At 41.3% G+C, this 18270-nt stretch overlaps 1 protein-coding gene across 8 annotated transcripts in view; it reads left to right on the top strand.

Moving 5' to 3' along the window:
- Positions 1 to 18270, top strand: part of LOC308188313 (uncharacterized protein) — a 421245-nt gene that overhangs the window by 258273 nt on the left and 144702 nt on the right. Inside the window, exon 1 of one of the 8 annotated variants that reach the window (XR_013945389.1) lies at positions 1922 to 12143. The exons of 6 other annotated variants lie outside the window; for them this stretch is intronic. The gene's annotated coding sequence lies outside the window, so the exon portion shown is untranslated. One more of the 8 variants, XR_013945390.1, reaches the window with a different exon arrangement.

Raw genomic sequence — 18270 nt, 5'->3', positions numbered from 1 at the left:
CCCTGTGAATTGAATGCAGACATAACCAAGTGAAATTCTATGACTTATATTACTTAGGAGGTAAAACCATGCTACTTGGACAGACTGTTGGAGCTGTAAATCTTTAGTTTGTTCATTTTGATTCTATGGATGAGTGTTTCCTTCTGACCTCTTAGTCGCATCCAGACTTTTGCAGGAGCAATGTTTTATATCTTGATATGCAAAAAGGATGCATATACAGCAGTGAGTTTCCAATCTTGATAGCATAAATTCACTCAGATTTTTTTTTTAATGTAAATAAATTAGATTAAATTGCAAGGAAATCTGTAAATTGCAAGAAAAAAAAAGGCTGAAAAGAAAAATGTTCATTTATATTTTACAGATTATTGTTTTCCAGTCATAGTATTTGAGCATGTCTCAAAAATTCATCAGGCAATGCAGCTAGTATCTGTCATGAATTTATGGTCTTGTTTGGCTTTTGCTTTTCCTCATCCTGCTTCTGCTTTTCCTCATCCAGCAATGTGATATGGTACCCAACCTACAAGGTTTTCCATGCTGTTTTGTTAGAGTCACCATGCCTTTTCCAAATCTGTTTCTAGGCTATTAACTGCTTCTGATCTGTCCTGTTTACTCACTTATCTAATTTTTTCCCCCTAATTCAGTGAACGTAGGTCTAGCATGCTTGCTGGAGACACAGGTCTGAATTTCTTTAAAGCAACCTTTCTGCTGTGATGTAAGCAATATTCTTTTGTTCTCTTTTAGGCATTCCAGGTGTTAGATTTAGTCTCGTAGTTTTTCAGACCTGGATGAGCAATGTTTATCATAACCTAGTTTTATGCTGAGAAAATTGTTTCTTGCTTACATTTTTTTTTTTCTCTGAAGCCTGATGGAATTTGCACCTTGTTCCACAAGGTGGTCAAGAATGACTGTTCCCCAGTTACCAGCCTGGTCTTGTCTTCTCCACTTCTCCCGTTTCAACCATCAAGTGTAAAAATAAGGTTAAGATTAACTGTTACCCAACAGCGGTCTGCATTGCCAAGCAAGATAACAGAGAAAAACACAGCTTCCTTCAAGTTCACAAAATTACTTGAGCTTGGAATAATGCAAGAGTGCTGAGTTCAATTCCAAGAGGAAAGCTCTTCAGCAAGTTCAGGTTGGCCTTAGAGCTAGCCAGAAATGGTGGTTACAGTGAATCCATTCTGACACAGAAAATAGTCGCAGAAAAAAGAAAAAAAAAATTAAAACTGAGAACAGCTATAGTTTCATATTTTGGGAGTGGTGGGGAAACAATGGATGTTCATTGATAGACTGTTGGCTCAATAAAAAGTAGGGATTCATTCTGAATTTATATGGAGGTCAGTCTGGGCTGGCTTTCTTGTTCCTTGTTTCTTAACGTATTAACTGAGCGTGTAAGAAAGAAAAAACACACAACAAGCTGCATTTGCTTTCTGCAAACTTGCAGTGCACCAGCTGTGAGAGGGTATGCATTCCTGGGGACAAGCAGTTTTTGTACTCTTTTCTGACATGCACTGTGTAGTTACATCTTCAATCAGTAAATGTATGTGTTTTTAATATATATATATACACACACATGTACATATATATCATTTAAGTAAATAACTGTGGAAGGGAGGAGAAATAGTTATAAAAATAAGCATTCTGAACAACAAACAGGCTTAGTGTACAACTAAAGGAAACTTGGAAGAAACAGGCCTTCATGAAGGAATAACATTGTTGAAACCATATGTTTTCCATGTACCGGGGAGACTGTTTTAATAGTTTACAAATGCATATAACCACAGAAAGACTAAAATTAGTCAGTGCTTTAAAGGGCTAAAGATTGACACAAGTCATTCCAGTCAGTAAAGCACTTCTTTTCATCCAGATCCAGTGAATAAACTTATGTGACTGGGCTGAAGGGAGGTGCTGGGGGGGCGGGGGGGAGACACATGGTGTGTCTCTGGCTGCGGGGGGGGAGGGCATGGTGTGTCTCCAGCTGCTGCAGAGTTGTCCAAAACTTTGCACAGCTAATTTGCTAATTTGCAGTGTCCAGGAGAAGCATTTTCTTCAGGCATTGTGCCTGGTGGGAAGGATGGTGGGCTAGACCACAAGTAACCTGAGTTCTGTCCCTGCTCTGCCACTGGTATGCTAAAAAATCTTGAAGAAGGCATTCCTCCTCCTTGTACTAGTTGTGCCATCATAAATTAACAAATCCCTCTGTAGTCTAGACTGCTTTGGGAACAGCTGATGAAAGGTGGCGGCTAGGAGCTTTATTTTGCCAACCTTTTTTCCCAAAGTTTGTTTGAACTTAGTAGCCTAAAGCAAAACTCAGGTGAGTCTCTATAGCCTCCAGGGTTTGTGCTGAAGCTGTACAAAACCTTCAGTACTGCACGGTATCGTTTTAACAGCTCCAGGGTTACTCTGAGCTGGGCCCACCTTCATTAAAGGGGTTTGTAAATCTCAGCAAATCTTTCATCATCTGATCTGAATTATGAACTGGCAATGAAACCAAGATCTTCTGTTGAGCTGTAAAGGCTTTATCAGTCTGTGTAGCCCTGTCTCCACAAAAAGCTTAGCTGTCTTTCGGCAGTGCTCTCATGGCAGCTTTGCTCTGCTGCATGTCCTGTTCAGTCTTCTGTTCATCCCTAGATGAGCTTCATCCCAGGTGGCTTCATCCTTAATCGATTCTGGGCTGTGTATGACAGCTGAGGCATGCACAGTGATGTCACCCTGTGCTGTGATATCACAGGCTGAACGTGACCCGGGTTCCTCCATCCAGGATCCCTTGTTCCCAAATGCAAAGTAAGGGTGCCCTTCCAACCCACCTGGACATCTTTCTCATCATGACAGCTGTTTGCATCGTGGTTTGGGCTACTTACAGAGAGAACTTAAGTTGCAGAGCTACACGGCAACGTCAGAGTTACTGAAAAGCATGCTTCCTAAGTAGCCAAGTAGTGACTCTATGCTCACCTGACAGATTTTCATCCCAATGGCGTTTGTACAGAGTTTCAAGTCTGTAAGGAACCCACTTCTATGTTAGGAGCCTTCTATACAGCCCTTGGTAGGAGCAAGCTTAAGAATAAGAGATTTACCCAGAAGAAAGGAGGAAAGTGGTTTTGGTCCTCCATAGATAGGCCTGGCACTTTACCAGAAATTTGGACCAGATCTGTGTCGTGTTTTTTTTTTTTTTTCCCCTTGGTGAAAATGCATTAATGCAAACAAACCTGCAAAGAGAAAAAAATTTACTAGACCTTCTCCGTTACTAGAAATCCTCTCCAGGTCTTTTACTTTAAAACATGGTCAAAGTGTACCTAAGAAAAAGTCTGTCGTATTATTTCCTTTAATGAAGTATTCCATTCAGTGTCTGTCAAAAACAGTCACATGGTAAACATTGAACAGAAATTTGAAATGTTAAAGGAATAAAACTCTTCAGGGAATAAATTATTTTTACAAGTGGCCAATATAAAATAATACAGTACAAGTCTCTTAAAGTAGTAATTGATAAAGGAATAAAACTGCTAAAAGAGTATATTTTTCATTCTCTGAAGCAAACTGTGCAATAGCACTCAGCAGTATTTAATCTCCAGGGGCCTCCAGAACAGGCACAAAAGTGCACGTAACTTAAAATCGACAGGAGGGCTCTTCCACCAGGTCTGTGCTACCTACTGCCGGCTGTCGACAGCCACGTTACAGCAGCAGGCCTGCTCACTCAGCACCACCACAGTTTGCCATTCCCAGGCTTTTTTTCTTTAATCTGGATATTAAGCAGATAATTCCCAAAACATCCCTGTGAAGTGGAAAAACACGATTCTTCCAGCCTGCCGTATGGGGAAACTGAGATATGGAGAGGATAAAGCCTTGACTGAGGTTGGCCTGTTTGTTCTGACATGTAATATGGTTGTGCAGGGCCTCCATCCTTCCATGGCATTTTAACAACCTTTTTAAACTGTGGTTTCCCTGCGTACTACGAAACAAGATTGCTTTGGAGTTACAGCTGTATTGTAACTGGGCCCTTCGGCTTCCTACGGGGCGTACCCAACTCTCCGTATGGAACCAAAGTATCACATTCATCTTGGTGGCTGCCTAATTAAAGAGCTCTTTCAACATATTGTAGGGCTCTGTGAGTGGGCTTCAAAGGCTGACCTTACACAGGCAAAAGGAGAGCATCCCAAGGGGGATAAAATTATCCTGCTACGTGGCTAGAGTGCGATTCTCATTTACCTTAGAAATCGGTCTGTCCCAGAAACGTTTTAGACTTTCATTGAGGAAAAGAAGAGAATTTTTTCATTAGGTAGATATATTCAGAGAGATTCTTCCATGAAAAGAGCGGGGAAAAAAAAGTGGGGATTTGAGAGAAGGCATATAAATGACATTTCATATATGCTTGTTATAACTTGGTGGGTCTGTGAGAGACCAAGTGATGTCAGTTCGTGCAGGCTTAATCCAGTGATGTCCTCTCCCTGAGTTCTCATCCTATTTTTCCATCCACTGTTCAGACAATCTGCCCTGCAGCACTTGTTTGTTCTTCTTGAGATTCGTCACACTGAAGCAGTTGTATGGAATTAGTTGCTTGTTTTTTTTATTTGTTTGTTTGTGTTTTTTTTTTTTTTTTTTACTGTACCTGTCAGCTGGTTTTTGGTTTGGTGGTGCTTTTTTTCTTTTGCCCCTATTTCTCTCCCCCCAGCCATAAGCTCATTCTCCATGAGGTTAATCAGAAATAAAACCAGCTTTTATGTGAATAGTCTCAAAGTTGGGTATGTTTTAAAACTGAGTCCTTTTTAATATAAAGTTCACAAAACTACCTTCTGCAGCATTTCTGGTTTTGGTATTCCTTACAAAAAAAAAAAAAAAATAAATAACTATGAGGGTTTTTTATTTTTTAATTCCTGCACAGTTTACTTTGCTTAGTTATAGAGAAAATGCAAGAAACTTTGACTGGGTAAAAATAACAGAAGGTAAAGCTGCTTTTGGAAATCAGTAGACTTTGTAACAATCTACATCATGGAGTATACTCCTTGCATCATGGGGTATACTCTCCTAGCCTGTTCATTGTAAACAGACTGCATTAATTTCAAGAATAGTGGCATACTCTTATCAACAATATGGAGATTGTTTCCTTTTATAATCCACGTTATCAGTTACAATTTTCTCTCACTAATTATTTCAGGATTGAAATTGTTATACTTTGTTTGAGACCTGGGGATATGAAATTTAAAAAAAAAAAAAAAAGCCTTCAGTTTTTCTCTTTTTTAATGGTGGTTTTGATCATATAGAAATAAGGAAAGGAAGAATGAGAATGAATTACAGCATTTCTAACGTACCCAATAATATATTTTGTTTCTGCCTCATTTCAAAATGACCCAACTGAATGTTGTTTAAATTTGGCTTATTTTGTAGATACCCTAGAGAGCTTGGTAATAAATCAAATGCCAGATAAGTTAGTTCAGTAGTTTCAAAGTGGTCCGTACGCATAACATATGTAGACTGAATATCACTTGTGCCTGTACCTCACTATTTTTCTCTGTTGAGATCTCTCCATTCTCATGGAAACCAACCACTGATTGACAGTAATGCTGTGAACTTCCATTTATTAGCTAATGTGTTTTCACTGACTTTTCATGAAAATAGGAGCAGAGTAGAGCATTATGGAATATTCATGGAACAAAATTCCAGAGAAAGAGGTCTTAGGGTCAGGAGGAGGGAGGGAATGGGAAACAGATGCCAGATTGCCTGTAGAGAGTCCAAGCATGTGTTTTTGTTTGTAGCAATGATGCACATGCCTTTTGCGGGTGCAATTATTGCTTCTGCCTTTGAAAGTTTCACCATAAATCTGTTTCTCAATCTCCCTTCATTTTTGACCCAAATTAACCTCTTCTCCATACAATTCTGTTACTTAACCTCAGTTTCTCTTGGGAATATCTGTACACGACCATGCTGTAGGTGTTCTCTCCTGAATTTCAGAGATCGCTCTGAATTCAAATCCATTTCTGGACAGATTTAATTAATTAAATATTTATATTTTTTCATAATCTGCATGCACTGGATTTTATATTTCACTGAGTCACTGCAGTGAACAACACCACACGAGTGAAAAAAAGACATTCGCCCTTTATTTTTGGTCTCTGCCTAGCATCCAGCTTTATGTGAAGGCATATGATCTGCAAGTAGCTGAAAACTGGGACCTAGAGTATTTGAATATCCATTTAACATATCGTGACACTTTCCTTTTAATCTATCAAACACTTAAAAATCTGATTTCTCTTGTTCTAGCAATAGCTTGTCTTCTTTGAGTGACACCTTGGGTCTAATGAAGCTGACTGCAGGTGACTCACAGATAACTGCAACAGATGTGGGGTGAAAGCTTTTAGCAGCCGTGCACCTCCAAGTGGGAATTCCCCGCCCGTCATACCTGTGACATTGACACTCTTCTATTTTCCCACATCAGACTCAGGCTTTAGCACGGACCTGACAGGTTCAAAGTCACATAAGCTATGCCTTGTCTTGGAGTGTTTTAGAGAGGAGGGAGTTAAGTGCATTAGCATTCATTAGTTTTGTTTAGGAAATGGACAAAGAATTGTAACTTAATATTCTTGTACTCTAGGGAGCTTTGAGCCTCCTATGAGTTTTCTAACTTGGGTTTAATCAGTGGGCTGGGATGCTTGCAAAAGTGTTTCAGCTTGCTGCCAGGTGGTTAAATTCAGCTGCTAGTCATGCTGTATCTTACTGAATAGAAAATGCACTAGTTCTAAATGTAATGTAAGTTGCCACGAACAGCTGTGTATCAGAATATAGAGCCACATCATACTGTATACAAAGTCAGGAACTTCTGCGCTCTCTCCTTCTGAAAAGCGAAGCTCTTCAGTAGCTCAGAAGCTTGTTTTTGAGAGAACTAGCACATTGCCTATGGTTTTCTCTGCGTGCTTGAGGCGAGTCTCCTGTAGTACGTCCTGCAATGTGCAGGACTGATGCTGGGAGAGTAAGAGCTGCGGAATATCTTACAAATGTGAGCCCTGCGGTACAGGATAAGTCAGGGAGGGTCAGATGGATTGGCAGAGTTTCACGGTTTCTAATGTGCTGCCCACAGTGGTTTGAAATAACTGCAGCCTGTATCAGATCTGTCAAAGCTGAGTGGTAGCCTTCAGCCCACGTGGTGCAACCAACCAAATGGGGTCGCTCACTCAGGATAGCTAGTTGTACCAAGGGCACTGTGAGCTTAGTGATTTCCAGCCAATATCTCTCTGCAACACTATTTGTCAAGAAAGCCATTCTTTTGAGCTAGAGGTGTGTATCTGGGCCCTCAGAATGGAAGTAATTTAAATGCATATATATGTATTTTTATTTATTTTATTTTATATGGGGCGAAGTTGCCTGAGGCCTGTTTATTAGTTAATAACCCCCTCCAGGTTACCATCTCTAATCTTGTAATGAAATTGAGTTAATAAATCCAAGATATTATTAAATAAAGTAAGTATTTAATATTACTTGTCCTCTTTGAATCCAAGTTGCAATACAACAGAATTTCATTTTATAAATAACACCTTTCGTGCTAGCACCACAGGGCATGATTCAAAAGAATCTAAATAGAACATGAATGCTGTAATCAAATGCAGACCCCAGGAAGGCAGATTAAAAAGGCATGTTGCTGGTTAGCGCAGCAGACAGGGTAAGTATAGCGGGTCAGAGCAGAAAAGCTAGTTACAAAAACAAGGGCACAATCAAATGAAAATTGTTTGCGTGCCCACTCCAAACCATGACTGACTGCTTCTGTGTCCATGACCTATTTTTTTAATAAAGGAATATTTAGAGAGGCTGTTACATTTTAATTGCTTTATACTAAACAAGAAAACAACAAAAATCTCAACCCTGTGTTTGCATCTGGAGGACACTAGTAGATTATCTATTTATAGATAGGGATGCTACATCTGGAGAAGACTTTTCCACTAGGTTTATCTCATCTTTCTCTGTTTATCTCTCGTCTGCTCTATCTCTCTTTGCATCCACTGCCAAAGCTTGTGTATCTCCTCCTACACAGAGGAATATACAGCAGAGGGGGAAGCTGATGGGAAGTGCCATGAAGCTTACCTTGCAGAGATCCTTCAAGTGTTCACTTTGGAGGACAGGATTGACAGGAGCGAAGGAGACTTGTCTCTAACCCAGGAGTCCAGAGATAGCCGTGCCATGGTATGACTCCACTTGTATTGCTGCCCAGCCTGTCGCATGTGTCTGGCTGTGTCGCCCGTGTCATCTTGCTATCTTTTCTCCTCGAGGGGGATTACAGAGGTGGAGCAGGGGTTAATGGAGCAAAAAACAGAATTAACCTCCGTGTGTTTATCAGCAGCTGCTCCCGAGGTCTAGTCTCAGTCTCTAGCTGTATGGAGAAATGAGGGGAGAAAAGTCGTGTCTCCAAGCCTCTGGTGGGTTTCTTCCCCCTTTCTTTGCAAAGGTGTGGGAGAGCCCTTGGAGGCTTGTCCTCTCTAGGGCTATATAAGGCAGGCAGAGAAACCCACAGGTTGTACTGTTGTTCTTAAAAGGATTCTGGTTAGCTCTGTGTTTGTGTGTGTAGAACTGCATCCAAACACATTTAGTGTTCAAGAGCTAACAGCCAAGTCAGGAGGGAGAAATAAAACCATGATTATTTTCTTTATATATACATGTGTGTGTGTACACATATCTATATATCTATATCTGTGTGTGTAACACTGTTATGAATATTACAAAATACTACGTAGATAAAGCATGTGTTTTAGGTGTCACCTAATTAAAGCTTTTAAATTACATTAAATTATTTGAAGTCAGGTCCCAAGAAGGAACGTCAGTACAGTTACTGTGCCGAACTACATAAACGGTGAAAATATTTCTGTAGGCAGTCTGATACTTTTACTTTAACAGGTAGGATCAAACCAGCCAAATGCAAAATAATGAATTGCAAAAACTGGTCTGTAAACACTCTTACAGAAAGAAAAAATAAATAAAATCTTCTGGACTGGTCTGCTGTACTCAAGGTAAATGAAATATTTAGTGATGGCAGCAGCAAAAAAAAAAAGAAAAAAATGAAATATGAGATCTTGCATCCCAAGTTATTAGTGACCTGTTAAAAGACAGGCTGAAAAGTGCCTTTACCAAATTAAAACTTTGAAAAAGGGCACAAATGGGAAATGTCAAAATAAAAAATCGGAGGAAAATGATTGTCCTCCTGGCTCTTATTATTTTGCAGTTCTGAGGCAGCGGCCACTGTTAACGGTAGTGAAACAAGAGCGGCACAATTCAGAATCTCTCCTGAAGTCTGTAATGGAAATAGTCTGTGCTGACAGGCAGACAGTTAGAATTTGCTGAGATTTTGATCACAGTTGTGTGATCTGTTTGCTGCACGTGTGTTTTTTTGTTGTTTTTTTTTTGTTTTGTTTAGTCTAATTTTTTAGAAACCTCATAGGCTTATTTTTTTTAATGGAAGATTTCATTTGGTTCTCTGCTCCCTGTTTTTATAGTTCAGGCATCCCTAATGCTTAATGATACTAAATAATCAGAATGCCAGAGTGCTTAATTTAATGTCTGCTATTGATCTCTAGACTGTTTAGCAAATGACTTATTAAACACAGAGGGCCATATACTGCCTTCACTTTCATCTATGTAAATCCCTTAAAGGCAGCTTAAGTTATTGGGAACCTAAGGTCAGTTGATCAGCCTGCTAATCGTGGTTCCTGCTTAGAAATGGGGAAGGTTTTACTGGGCATGGTCAGGAATTATTTTTTCAAATTCTGCTCCATTATACTCTGTGCACTGCTGCTCTCTGAGCACCTCATTCTCTGGGCACCTCTCAGTAATAAGGTTTCACTTGAAAGCGCTTGAAATTTTCTTAATTATCTTAAATATTCCTGGTAATGCTAGTAAACATATTGGTAGCGAGAGGTGAATGACGAGCTGACCCAATACATGAGCAAAACAGTTCTTGTGAGATTAGATCGATCGGCTGGTGGCTGCTCAAACAGAGCAGAAGCCATTGGCTTCTGGGTCTTCTCCCTTTTTGGAGAATGGAGTCAGTTATGATGCTGCCTTGAAGCGCTTCACAGGGATGTCAGGAAGTGGACACTTGCCTGTCCATGGATCCCTGTGATCTGAACACGTGCTATGGGCTAGTAAAGCCCTTGCCAAGCTTCTTCTTGAGGATTTTTACTGAAATATCCGAGCACAGGTAACAAGCTGCAGCTATTAGGCTGCTAAACTGACCTTGGGTTTAGGTCAGTCATTTTACTGTGAATAGTGTTGGGCAGAAAGAATGTTTGGACTCAGATTACGTGTTTTTAATTGTTTGATTTTAGCATGTAAGAGCCAGGTGGTCAAATTTACAATTTACCAGTCAGTCTGGTATAATCGAGTTGAGTTCCTTCCTTCTCACAGCTCCTCAGGTGTTGTATGGGTGATGTCACTTTGATTTTTCTGTCTTAAGAAATCTCTTGAAAATTCTTTTGTTTTATGAAGATCACCTTGGTATTGTAGATCTAGAAATGCTTTAACAATAGCTTGCCCAAAAGATGTGAGCCTGAAAGAGCTGTTTTATTATAAATTTTGCATTAAATACTCTCAAGTTTTTCTTTCAACTGTACTTCCGACTTAAGCATATCTCTGCCTTATCCACCTGCGTTCATAGACTGATTGTTGCTAACAAAAATCAATGACAGCATTGCTTCGCCAGCAAGAACACACAGATGTAAAGCTAATTAGGTTAAAAAACAAGTTTTCATTTGTGTCTTGCGCATACAGTAGTCCTCAGGTATTCAACAGACTAGGGATTTTTTTTTTTTGAGATTTGGGACATTGAGATCTGGAAGAGGTATGGATGAGCACTATGCACACTATGCATTGCAGCTCTGTCTCAAATGGAGGAGTCCCCTAGAAACAAAGTGAAAATTGGGACTGCCAAGACATTTTCAGCATCTCATGATCTTTTAGTCTTTTGTCCCCCTTCTCCTTTGAAGTGAGTCCTCTCCTGCTGTACTCTGCTGTTCTAGTCATGACCCAAAACATAGCATTGCCAAGCATCTCGGCTCTCATCAGCAATCTGTGATCTTCTAATGCTGTACATGCCAGGCAGATTTAATAAGCTCCCTAATAATGACTTGTAGCATACTGGTTTCTCATAGACTCAGGCCATCCCCCCATTCTAGGTCTCCAAATATGCTTGATAAATTATTTGAATTACGCTTTCTGTTGCCATCTGTGGTTCCTCATAAAGAGACTGCTATTTGCCGTGCATTGTGCCAAATCACGCAATAGTTTTTGCAAAGCTAGGGACTGTACTGAAATCACCAAATTCATGTCACTTGTGACCTGCAGTGCAATCCGATGTGAGCTTTATGTAGGCGTCAGTTCCAGCCTTGTGAGATGAGAGTGAAGGCAGAAGGTCTCCAGCCCATAAACCTCAAAAGGAGGTGAGGGAGAAGAGTTGTTCATGTATGTATTTAAAAAAAAATGCTTATATATAATGTTCTTATAGCTATGCATCATAAAATGCATAAAGAGTTGGTATTATATATATAGACAAGGACACACATATATGTGCACACACACATGTATACCGTGACCTTCTCCTCCTTCCCCTTGCCTTGAACTTCCTCCCCGAATCTGTCCGAATGGCGAGGCGATGAGCAGTTCTAAAGAAATGTAGCACTGCGTGAAACCTTGGAACAGTGACATCTGTTGAATTTGGACAGTTTTGTTTGTCTACTGGGAAATCGCATGAACTTACCAATATATTTTTTTTTTATTCCTAAAGTTTGTGTTGCCCTCCCTCCTCCCCAGTAAGGGAGGGCAGCTTCAGGAGACATGGCTGCTTTCTTGCCTTCTGGTGCGGTGTAAAGTTTTCCGTCGAGAGACAATAATGTACATTCCTCTGGCAGGACGGGATGGATTTTTTTGTTTCTCTTGCTGTTGTTTATTTATAAGACATTTCCTCTTGCTTAGTGGAAGTTTGATCATAAGAGGCTCCAGTGATTTTCCTTCCCACCTCTCCCCTCCCTAATTTCTCTGCCTCGGCACTCGCTCTGGAACACAGTGAACTCAAAAAGCCCATCAGCGCGGGGCGCGCTTAGCAGCCAAGCCTTGCCACTCTCCAGAGACTGTGAGGTGATTCTCCTTCGTCACCGCTTGGACCAGGAACCACAGCCCTGGTGAGTGGTGAGCTCCCAGAATTTGATGTGTCAAGGCTTCTATTCTCGGTGCCGCTGAGGCAAAGCAGGAAATAAAGGGTTTTTTGTTGTTGTGGTGGTGTTTTGTTTTGTTGGTTGGGTTTTGTTTTGGTTTTTGCTTTGCCTTTTTTTTTTTCCTTTTTTTTTTTTTTTTTTTTTTTTTTCTCTTTTTAAAACAAGATCGGCAGCGACCATAGAGGGATACGGAGCTGGGAGCAGCCGAGGGACGGGAGCTCCGGGCGGGGGGCGGCTGCGCCCGGTGTCCCCGCCGCCACCAGCGGGGGTCGGGGTCGGCAGCGGCTCCCGAGGTGCGGGGGCTTGGGGATGGGGGACGGGGGGGAACGGGGGGGGGACACATGGGGGACGACGCCGACGAGAGAGGGCTGGGCGAGCTGGGGAAGGGAGGGCATGGGAGAGGGGGGAAAAAAGCGTTAATCCTCCACTTGGAGTTTCTGTCTGGCAAGTTTTCATGCCTCTGTGTTCTGAGCATTTACATTATGCTCTGAATACCTGATTGCCCAGCCAAGCAGAAAAGAAACTCTACAGTGGATGCATAGTAAAAGAAAATGCTTCTGCGGAAGCCACCTCTGGGAATAGGAAGAACTGGTTGGTTTATAGGCTTCTGGTCCATTTGAGGGGGAGGGAAGGGTTGCATTTATTTTATTTTATTTTATTAACTCTCTCAATTCCTTTCTTTTCCCTTTGTATGGGGAACTGGCAGTCAGGAAAAAAATGTTTTCTGGAAAACTTCACCTACAAAATTTTGGATACTAAAGAATTAAGTATCTCAACCAACATCAAGGAACTTGTGCAGTTATTTCCAGCTGATGGATAGGGAAGCTGAGGCACAGAAAGTGAAGTGATTTGGTCGAGGCCACATGGGAAAGCCAGTGAAAGAAAAAGGAATAGGATGTGTGTCTCTGGTTCCAGGCCCAGATTACTCAGGGTTTCCTTTTGTCCTCTCCTGCCCAGCTAAATGTATCACTTCTGTAAATCTTTATTGCTGCAGTGGTAAAGAAGGCCAGGGCAGCGCGTGGGTTGTTCCATTCATCTTTTATCATCTCCCATGTTATCTGAGTTGAAGAAATGAATCATTTCTTGACTAATCCTTTCTACTGTTAACAAAGTAGGCATATAAGAAACACAGAGTAGCAGTCAAAATATTTGTATTTTGAGGTGTTATCCTGTTCTTTGAAACATGTTGTCCCTGGCAAAAGAACAAAATGTTTAATGGCACCAATGTATCTCACATGTGGTATTAATTAGAAGGTGTTCTTCTCCACGTAGCAGTGCTACGACTTGGATTCATTCACTAGGTGTATCAACAAACACACATATCTGACCCCCCTGGAGATACCCCCTCTCCAAACACTGCTGTTCACCTGTGACACACAGAGGAAGTCAAGTCAGCTTTTCCCTGGCTTCATCGCCAGTGCAAATTGTTAAGGACAGCATACAAAACCTGGCTTTGACCAGTCTTTCACTGGAGTTATCGGAGGTTTTGCCATTGACTTCAGAATCGACCTCAGTGTCAGATGAAACCCAAGCCACGTTAAAGTACTTGCTATTTCTTATAACCAGTAAGTAAAGCCATGCAAGACTTGGTGGTTTTACTGCTTGGCAATTTTTGCAAATATTTTCTTTGGTCGTGATCCATGTGGGGTTCTCAGTCCTTCTCAGTGTTTCAGTTTCAGCCTAACGTTTAACTAAGCCCAAAAACTGTAGATGGAGCATAGACAAAACCTCTGAGTTTCCTCTGGGTTTACATTAGAACCATAGAGAACTGTGAACTCCTCTTTTTTTTTTTTTTCTTTCATCTACAGACCCATAAGTTGACTGTAGATTTCCTTCAGCACTGAGCAGCGAGGGTTAGCTCTTTCTCTTGGTGCACTGCAACTGTGGAACCTCTCCCTGAACCTAAACTAAATAGCTACTTCTTAACAAAACCCACAATTAGGCTGGCCAATTCCCTCAATAAAGAGTCGTATGCACACACAGAATAATCTTTACACCCATCGAAGCCCTAATCCAAATGGTTCCTGCTTTTGACTAAATGGATATTAAGATCCAAAGTTGGCATTTGCATCACCTTTTTACAGTGTACTCAAAGAAGCTGACAGATCAGAACATCCCAAACTTTCAGGCAGTTCACATCACAGGCAGAAATATAATGGATTTTTTCTTTTCTCTAAATGGGCTATACTGAACGCCCACACACACTTTTGGGTCTGATCTTTGAAGCTTATCTCTGATTTACTTTCTCCCTCCAGGCAGTGTAAGTCTGAAAGACATAAGTACTTCTGAAATGGAAAGTTCTCAAAGCACAGCGCTAAATGTCTGAAACTTCAAACTTCTGCCTATGTAACACTTGTTCTCTGGATATACGGTAGTCAAGGGCTGTCACTCTGGCGACTTCCACCGAGAAGGCAAAACAATGTTTTATTTCTTTTTTAAGAGTCTCTGTGTTGTTCTAAACCTCTTGGTGTTTAAATTATTTAATTAATGTATTCTGCAAGTCTCTGTGGAGGTAAAGGAACTTGTCTTCACTGGTATTTATGTACAACAATGTGGAGAAAATCAGGAGTCTTTCTTATTATGGTATAAGCTGCTTATTGACTCTAGTCCAAGGTTATAATGGTTTGTCTATGGTCTAAAATCATTTGGGTGAAAATCTGCAATTTCAAATCATATTTTAACTGTCTGTTTTAACGCTCTGGGACAGTAAGATGATAAGCTGTCTCATTAGTAGTAACTTCTTTGTTTACCGTGTAATAGTTTGCCATAGTTGCTTTAGAAAATCAAAATTAATATTCTTTTACAAATGCCCCGTTTGCCTCTACTGGCAGCCATTTTAGTTACCCTTCCAACCGGTAATCTCAAAGTGTTGTACAAGTCCTGCTGAGTTAAACCTCCCCTTGTTACCCATAGGTAAGGTGGGGAAGGTATCATCTCCTGCCTGACACAATCAAAGAGCGAATGGTAGTCTTTCATTTGCATTCAAACCAGCACGCTGCTTGTGTTTGATGTGATGTGTTTGTTCTGTTGACTGCATCAGGCAAGAACGTAGCACAGAAAAGGCTGTGATGATAAAGATGCACAGTTTTGTAGATACTGGAACAAGAACTTAAGCCATACTGATAATCAGGTTTTACAGTGAAAGCAACTGCTTCATTTTGAGTATCTTGCCCCTTTTAAGGTATTCCAAATGTTGTTGATTTTTTCTTTCTTTTTTTTTTCCAGAAGTCAAACAATGGCGTATTTCCTAGGGCCACAAAATTGAAACAGCACTATTTTCACTATATGTAAATCAGAAAAGAAAGTGAAACTTGATTTGAAGTCAAATAAGAGGGAAAGTTATGAAAGTAAAAGTGATTTGGGGGGACGGAGCTAGATGATCTTTAAGGTCTCTTCCAACTCAAACCATTCTATGACTTGCAAGTTACCTAGGTGAAGTGGCCACTGACCACTGATGGTCAGCTCCAAAGCTGTGTTGTTACATGGAGCATTAGAACAGTTAACTCATCATCATAGCTGAAGGTTAAAGGAGTAACAAGGTGTATGAGTTGTAAAATGAAGGCTTTTCTTACTGACCTGGGCAGAGAAAAGGGGTGTGGATGAACAGTATAATAAGAGCAGAGGGAAACAGAATAGTATCTGGCAGATGTGAATCTCAGCTCCGTCACTCTGTAGCCTTTACCTCTATCTATATCTTACTTGCCCATCTGTAATGTGGAAATGTTATTTTCTGACCTTATGGGGCTTCTTCGAGGGAAGGGAAAACTTCTTCCCATTTAGCGATGCTCAGACATGCTTTAAAACCCTTTAAATCCAGTGCATAGATCTCCCTGGTGCTGCATTGTTTGTTTTTCCCTCTGTTCATGTTTCAAGTTCCTAGAATAGACCCAAGTTCCAGAGCTAGCATGGGTTTGTGCTGCTGGCAAAACAAAGCAGGTGCAAATTACGGTGGGAATGAAATAGCTAGTGCTTTGAGGCGGTGGAGTGCCCAGTTCACCTCAGGGTATGTGTCTGAGTTCACAAAACATGGCTATCATGCACACCCTGATTCATTAGATGTGTTATCCGGCAAACAAGAAGCCTAATCATATTTTAGTGGGAACATTCTTATGATAAACTCTGCTTTAGTGAAACTCCATATATAGTGCAATTTCTCCCGGCCGCGTATATTACACGGTGAAGAAAAGCTACCCTGCTGCGTATCAGAAGGCTGTAATTTCATTTAGGGGGTCTATTGACATCGTAAACTGCGAGAGCAGAGCTCAAGTGGCTATTTAAGTCATAGGAACTTCAGACTGAAATTACTGCCTGGCAGTAATTGCCCCTCCCTGGCGGGCATGCGGGCCCCTATGTACGTACTTAATGTTTTCATCCGTGTGCCTATAAATAATACATCTCTTCCACGGCCCCTGAAGAGAGCGGTTCCAAAATACGGGTGTTATCTACCCCCTGTGCTGCAGGACGCAGCCCAGACAGCGTCCTCTGCAGCAGCCAGGGAAGGAGCGAGTGTCCCAGGCCGAGGCGGTGACACTCGGTGGTGGGACGTGATGCCCGGTGCTCCAGAGCTGTGCCTCTGCCAGCTCCAGAGGCACCCACATGCCGTGAGCAGCAAGAGGTGAATGCACCTGTGCTGGCGGGTGAGGCTGTTTGTTGCCATCGTAGCTGACACGTCTGACCTTTACCACTTGTACGTCGTAGGTATCCAGCCTGGCACACGCGAAGATGAATGTGCTGTGCCACCTGTGATCCGCAGGGCTACGGCACGTCTCCTATTTATACCATGCCTCCCTCAAATCCCTGTGCACAGCCCCGGGGCTGGTGTGCCACTGGAGAGATGGTGGTGGTGGGGAGAGGAATCAGTGCTGCCCCGAATCTGTCCATTTGGGGAGCAGATCCAAACCTGCCAGCAGCAGTGCCCAATACACCTGAGTGAGAATTTCCTTTTTGTTTTCTCATGCACAGAGCAGCAGCCACGTGGACAGAAGTTCATGTATTTCACCCGCTTGGGTTTGTTTCAAGAAAAGAGTGAAGTCAGAAAGCGTTTGCGTTTTATCAGGAAAGCGAGGTTAACCATTCATTATAGCTTGTCAAGAAACCTCACATTTAAGCCAGGCACAGGAAGGGACTTTCAGTAAGGCTCTGGACAAGGATCGTTAGGATCATGTGCCTTATATACTAACTTAGGGATTTTAATTTGTATATCTAAAAACTGAAGCGTATCAAGTCCATGTAAATTTTCATCTTTGGTTCCCTTTTTTTTCCTCTTTTTTTTTTTCCAGATGGTGGGAAAAAAGTATTTTTTGTACTCAGTGTGTCTGAGACCTTGGGGTGCAAGAGAGGTGTTAAATTGCTACTGGGAACAGAACGAGTATTTATTTATTTTCTCTGAACCAGTCTGTCCAGTCTTACATTGCACTTACCAGAATAATTGTTCAGCACGTTAAATTATAAAAAAGTACTCGGTTATAACATTAGTGTTTCCATTCTTCATCAAGAATGCTTTATTTTGGTTTTGGAGCTTTTTTTTTTTTCTGGAAAATCGATTAAACCACTGCCTCTTCCTCTTAAATGCCACCGTCCTGTGAATCCTACGACAGTGGTATGGCTTACAACGACAGCAGTGTTGAAAGTAAATAAACAAGGTTTACATAGTTATTAGGCATGACAGTAGTAGGACAGACTTTTCTGGTGTGAAGGGAGGCTGTTCATGCTTGCATTTCATCTGAGTTTGAGCAATAAAATGCACTTCTTAGTTTGGCTAGACTGTTATCCTAGAGAACATGCATTAAATATTCTTTAGGAGTCTGCGAGAGCAGCTTACGTGCATGCACACAGTGTAAATGGGAGAAGTGAATTTTGAACTCTGTGTTGCTGACTACAGGGACCATGGATGCAGATATCAATAGGGTCTATGCTTTTTCTGACTCCGTTTCAAAAAGAACTAGCCAGGTCTTTTTTGTGCCATTCCTTACCCACCTTCCTCTCTCCACTTTATTGACTTCTGAACCTTGTTATGACTGATGTTTTTATGCTGGCTGTGCATACTGCAAGTGGGAAAAAAAAAAACGAAGTCCACAAACTGTGGATAACAGCA

This window comes from Anser brachyrhynchus (genome assembly GCF_964034855.1).
Source record: "Anser brachyrhynchus genome assembly, chromosome: 1".
NCBI classification, from domain to species: Eukaryota; Metazoa; Chordata; class Aves; order Anseriformes; family Anatidae; genus Anser; species Anser brachyrhynchus.
The sequence above is the reverse complement of the archived record's forward strand: the minus strand, read 5'-3'. Positions and strand labels throughout refer to the sequence as shown.